The following is a 5,813-nucleotide window of genomic DNA, read 5'->3' as shown; positions in this document are numbered from 1 at the left end:
ACAGTAGCAGGAGCTACCAGCTTGTGGTGCTCCAGGATTGTGAGTCAGCTGTGCTGTTTTGACACAGCAGCACTGATTTTAAAATCAGTTTTGATCTTATGATTCATTTGAAATGGAGCTGTATGAATGCAGTCATTGTATAGGTGCACAAGAAAGCATGGAATGAGTAAGGCCATTAATCCATAACCTGGGAAAAGATTACAAACTCTAGCAAACAGAGAACTGACAAAGAGATTCATTCTGTAATTGCTTGTGATCTGGGAAGCTCCTTTGCATGTATCAAACGTTCATCTGATCAAATAGGTGAATCAGGGAAGGAATTATACATAATATTAATAATGCTTACATTTTACGGTTCAGGAAACGGATTAAAGAAGGATTTAATGTAAAGTGTAATAACTATATTTTGCAGGCAAATGACAATTTGCAAACAGTAATGTCCCACAAACAGCCATGAAGTGAAATGATCAATTTTATGACTAAATTATAAGTCTGCTTTCTTTCACAGGGTAAACTTATGCAGAAATACTACTCAAGTGGCCAAAAGTTCCTGACCATGTTACCAGATGGAACTGGTAACATCTTGTATCCAATATGTAATGAGACATTAATCCATAACACCAAGGCAAATGATAAACTTTGTCAAGGATACATTCTACACAATAATAATAATAATCCTTGCATTTGATATAGCGCTTTTCACGTTGGGAGGACGTCCCAAAGCGCTTCACAGAACACACTGTAAAGTGAATTGACTGTATATTTGTGGGCGAACGCAGCAGCCAATTGCGCACAGCAATGTCCCACAAACAGTCGTAGATTGAAAATGACCAATGTATTATTGTTTTTTGTTTTGGAGTGATTATTATTAGGTGTGTGGAGTAAGGAAACTTGCCCAAGGTTTCGCCCTGACCTGCCTGGAATTGAATTCGGGTCTCTCGCTTGCAAAGCGAGTGCTCTAACCACTGAGCTACACGACTCCACAAGTGTCAGAGGCTCATTTTTCCACTATAAACATGAAGTGAATACAGTTATAAATGACAAAGGCTGCAAAAGAGACTGTTTTGAATGAAAATCTTTCACTCAGTGATTCAGTTGATAAAGTTAGTAACCAGTGAGGAACTTAAAGATGGAAAAGGTACCAGCTTTGATTCTTGATCTCTGCTGAGTTATCTGATCTCGGTAAAAGTAAGGATAATACAATTATCTCCAATATTAGGAAGAAAATTAGCTGACTTTTCCCACAGTCACTCCTTGTCCAGCGATGTTGGGTGAAGGTAAGATAGGATGAGTTGTGATATCCACTGTAGTCAAATAGTTCACTGTAATTTACGATCTTGGCTAACAAACGAAGCACATGCCAAAAGTACAGAGTGTAAGAGTATCAGAATGATTTTGTTACAGTTTTAAGATTAGGAATGAAAAAAGGCAGTGTCAATTACTACAGAATTTGCTACACAAAACGTAACTAAAATTCCATGCTCCTGACTGTAACGCTCTAAGTTGTACAACATCATTAAGTGATATCAGTGCTGATGTGTACAACTAAACACCTGTCACAGTGACACCTGCTCACTTCAAGTCCTTCCAAAACTGTCCATTTCAGAATGCAATTATATTTACAAGTACTACAAGGCAAGGTACTAATTTAGACTTGCACTGTGAATTATTAAATCAGTCTTTTCAGAGTGATAACCAAACTGATCAGGGAATTGAATAAAGTAGAAAATTAGCCTCAAGTTATCCACACTTAGGTGGTGCAGGTGGGAATCCATTCATTAATGAAATTGTTTGATGCTTTGTAATTCATTAAACTTTGTTGCCAGTAGTGGCAACTAATAGCAAGTAATGGCTTGCAAACATCTTATTCTGCGGCTTTCAAATGTGCAGTGCACTACAGTACCACATGCCGTGGAACATTGCCAAACAATTAGTAGTTTTCAGTTAAAAAATATGCTTTTATTTAAAAACCCAATGAAGCTTTGTGTCACTACAGACATGTGAGTTAAAAGACCCTATCTGTGCTGTCAATAATGAATACCAGGAATTTGTTTTACTATCTTAACATTCCTATCTTGCTAACATCGAGTATGATACAGTTGTGTGTTTTTTCAGACTAAGTTCTGGTTGTTTTCAGTCTCCATTGCCATTGTGCTCCTTAACTTCAACCAAGTTACCCCTCAGGTAACATTGCCATTCAAATAATAGCCTCCCAGGGTCACTTTGTGTACATCATTTACCAAGATGAAAGTTGGGGTCCTAAAATTGAGGCATTCTTTCACACAAACGCTCATGGAGCCTGTTACCATCCAAATGGAGTGCTGTGGTGAGTGAAGCGATGACTTGAAATGTCCTTCCATCAGTCTGTAGAATTAAATTCACCTAAATATAGGATTGATAGCTGAGCAGCTTTGGGTGCCAGCTGGTTTGTAAAGAATTATTAAATACCACACTAAGGGGCAGGGGATGGATCCTGGTTAGTCACGGTGACGAGACGACAAGCTTTTGAAGCCGTTTCTGATTTTCTTGGAGCAGAGGGACATCAGGGAGGGGAGGTCTTCTCAAAGTTTCACATCTTTACTGTAAAATGTAGTGACTGTGTATTTTTTAGGCTGTGGCAGCCAATTTGCGATGAGAGCAGTGTCCCACAAACAGCCAGGGAGTGAGTGACCAATTTAATTTGGGGGATTGTTGCCAAGGACCAAACTTCCTCCTCTTTTTGAAAAAGTGCAATGGGATCTTTAACATCCACCTGAACAAGCTGCCAGAACCTCAGTTTAATATCTCATGTGAAGAACAGCACCTCCAACAATAATACAGCACACCTAGCATTGCACTGGGTTGTCAGTTTAGAACAGTGATCTCCAAACTGTCCATCGCCTCTAGGTGGTGTCTCACACATGCTCAATAATATTAGTAATAGCAATATTTACCGTAGTTTAAACATTAAAGTTTATATTTTTAATTGAAGATGCATGAAATACTTCATGCATTTGGCTTCGGTTTCAATTGGACTCAATAATTACACAGTAATATCATTCCTTCCTCGTCTTTCTGATCATGCGGGAGAGCATTACCTTGCGATGATTAACCAGTTAGAGACCCCTGGCCTAGACTATATAAATTCAAGGTCCCAGGAAGGACATACCAACTGAGGCAGCCATTTTGGAAGATTTTAAGGTGCCATTGTATAAACCCTTTAATGTGAATGAAACTGGAAACTTTACCCTAATATGAATTATATACTTACTCATCATTACAAATGGAAAACATCAATACAGGCGGTGTGTGTGTGGGGGGGTGGGGGGTGGTCTTCTGAAGTTGAAGCTAAGGTATATTGTTGACTCACAAGAAAGAAAACTTGACTCTGTATCTGACATATGCTGTACTTAGGCTGATTGCACTTTAAATAGACCAGAAGGGGAAAAAAATATTGTATTCCCAGCAGTAGTTTGACAGGATATTAAATCCAAAATTTCAGCAGAAAATTAAATAGAGAAAAATTAAACTTTGCAAAAGGATGAATCACAGTGCCTGCCTTTGAAACTTGTGGTCCTTTTTCAGGGTCTGCCTTGAGCCATGTTGTGGATCTCATTCAGATAAACAGGGAACAATAATGAAACAGTGGAAGTGGGTGGATTATCACCATCATGTGCATGCACCTCCATATCAGCAAATCATCTTGGACCTAAATCCTCATATAAACGTCCGGATTCAATCACAGGAGCAAATTTATGTGAGATTTGAAGCAGGCAAGATGAAAGTGACATTTAACGTGGGAGCAAAATTTGTAGTAAGTGTCTGACAGATTTAAATAGGAAAAAAATATCCTTCTCCAAGATATTCCTCTCACTGGATGTGAAATCAAATCCCCACACACCTGCCTGCACTGGGTGTAAAGTAAAATTATATTTAACAGTATTCACAAGTTCAGAGTATTTGTAAAATTTAACAGAGGAATAATGCTTGAGTGTGGGATGGGAGAGTGTGCAGTAGGTAAGGTAAGGCTGAGACAGGTGGAGGGCCAAGAGGCAGGATCACTCAAGGGCATTTATGAGGAAGTGGGGAGTTTTGTTTTCCCCATGGGCAGAAAGCAACGGTGACAGGTTTGATGGCAGGGAATGGGATGAGAGAAATGAAAGCATATGCAGTGATTAATGCCTGTCAGAAATGGAGATATCAGAGATGGCAAGGCCTTGAGTGATGAGCAGATCAAAATGATGTTCGGAGCAGGGGGTATGGTGGAAAATGTAGCCGCGGGGATAGGTCTTAGTGAGAGGGAGGATGGCGACAGGGGTGAGCCGGATTTCAGTAAGGTCAGTGGTGGACTGGTTATCAGGTGCCCCTGTGAATGGTTCCCAATGGTTTCCAAGTTCAGAAGTTTTATTTTAATGCCTAGATGTTTTCTGATGAATTGCCAGGAAACATTGTGATGTAGGAAGATGTGTAGATGGGTGATGGAGGAGGAGAATCTTAAGTGAGCAGTACCCAGAACTGTCATTGTACAACTGAATAACCATGTTAAACATCCGCAGCTTCCTTCAGCCAATTTCAGATGATTATTTTCTAAATTGTACTAAAAATAACTTTGTTTTCTTTTTAAAAAGAAATACTTGAAATATCCGAAGAACAGGACTATACCCGAACCACCCATCCTAGAGGAAGAACAGTTTCTCCAGTCAATGTGTCTTAAAATCACCAGCCTCTACACGAAGATCCTGAACACCACCATATGTCCGTACTGCAACAATGTGAAAATGCTTGAATGCAAGTTTCATCCACTATCCAGGTTTCAGAAGCTCCTGAATTTGCAGCAGGCGAGAGGATTGAGTAGAATTTCGAACTAAACTTCATGATGCAAATTACATGTCGTGCTCAACCCACTATCTCAATCTACATTTACTGTTGTAAATTTATAAACAAATGTACCGTTTGCTTATAGATTTTTACTGAAGTACTAACAGAACTCTGGGCACATTTATGTATCTTCACCTCACAACCAACCAGTTTTCATGAGAATAATCCTTGCATTTGATATAGCACCTGATCACATCTTTGAGATGTCTCAAAGCTCTTCACACAACATACTGTAAAATGTAAAAAAAAAGAGAGAGCTGGGAACACTCAGCAGGTCAGGCAGCATCTATGGAGAAAGGAAAGTGAGTCAACATTTCAGGTACATGACCCTTCGTCAGACGGGTCATGTACCCGAAACGTTGACTGACTTTCCTTTCTCCATAGATGCTGCCTGACCTGCTGAGTTTTCCCAGCTCTGTTTTTGTTTCAGATTTCCAGTATCTGCAATATTTTGTGTTTTATTACTGTAAAGTTTAGTGACTGTATTTTGTGGGTGAAACGTATGAAAAATAGTGATGGAAAATAGCTAGAACCATAGAAATTTACAGTACAGAAAGTCATTCAGCTCATCATGTCTATGCTAGCTTCCTTCGGTCCCATTTACCTGGCCTTTCCCCATACCACTGCAGCTGATTTTTTTTAAAATATAAAAGGTATTTGCCTAGTTCTCTCTCGAAGGCCAATATAGAACCTGCGTCACCCACTGCTTCCTGTTTAGGGCTTTCCACATCCTAACTCCTCTGTGCGAGAAAAATATCAATATCATGAAAATATTCTAACAATCAAGCTTATGGGATGACAATGAAAGAAATACCCACCAAGGCTTCAAAAAGGGAGGATAACACCTGACATACCTTGAAAGTTATTTTGAGAAAGGGTATCAAAAAGTTAAAACAAAGCCACAAAGAATGCAGGTTAGGATGTGAGACTGGAACCAGTTAAAGTAGAAATGCGCC

Source organism: Callorhinchus milii, unplaced genomic scaffold, assembly GCF_018977255.1.
Source record: "Callorhinchus milii isolate IMCB2004 unplaced genomic scaffold, IMCB_Cmil_1.0 Scaffold4, whole genome shotgun sequence".
Taxonomy (NCBI): Eukaryota; Metazoa; Chordata; class Chondrichthyes; order Chimaeriformes; family Callorhinchidae; genus Callorhinchus; species Callorhinchus milii.
The sequence above is the reverse complement of the archived record's forward strand: the minus strand, read 5'-3'. Positions refer to the sequence as shown.